Raw genomic sequence first — 587 nt, 5'->3', positions numbered from 1 at the left:
CAAAAATCAGGATAAGAGACAAAAAAGGACATTATCTCATGATTAAAGGGTTAATTGAACAAGAAGAAATAGCCATAATAAATATCTATGCTTTTAGTGAAAGAGCCTCAAAATAAATAAATCAAACTCTAATAGAATTGAAGAAAGAAATAGACAATTCTACAGTAAAGTTGTTGTTGTTGTTAAGTTCTGTCAAGGTGATTCTGACTCATAGCAACCCTCTACAGGGTTTCCAAGGAGTCACTAGTGGGTTTGAAAGACTGACCTTGTGCTTTGCAGCCCAGTGCTAATCCTACAGCACCATACCAGGATTCCACAATAACAGTAGGAGATACTAATACACAACTTTTGATAAAGGACAAAACATCTAGAAAGAAACTTAACAAGAACAGAGAAGAACTAAAGAACATAACCAACTAACTTGACCTCATAGAACAAGTTTTTTCCAGTGCTTGTTCAATACTCCAGAATAGATCACGTGTTAGACCACAAAACAAGCCTCAGTACATTTAAAAACATCAGAGTGTTATAAAACATCTTATTAGATCACAATGCTATAAAATTAGAAATCAATCAAATATGATGGT

Source organism: Chrysochloris asiatica, unplaced genomic scaffold, assembly GCF_000296735.1.
Source record: "Chrysochloris asiatica unplaced genomic scaffold, ChrAsi1.0 scaffold00369, whole genome shotgun sequence".
Classification (NCBI taxonomy): Eukaryota; Metazoa; Chordata; class Mammalia; order Afrosoricida; family Chrysochloridae; genus Chrysochloris; species Chrysochloris asiatica.
The sequence above is the reverse complement of the archived record's forward strand: the minus strand, read 5'-3'. Positions refer to the sequence as shown.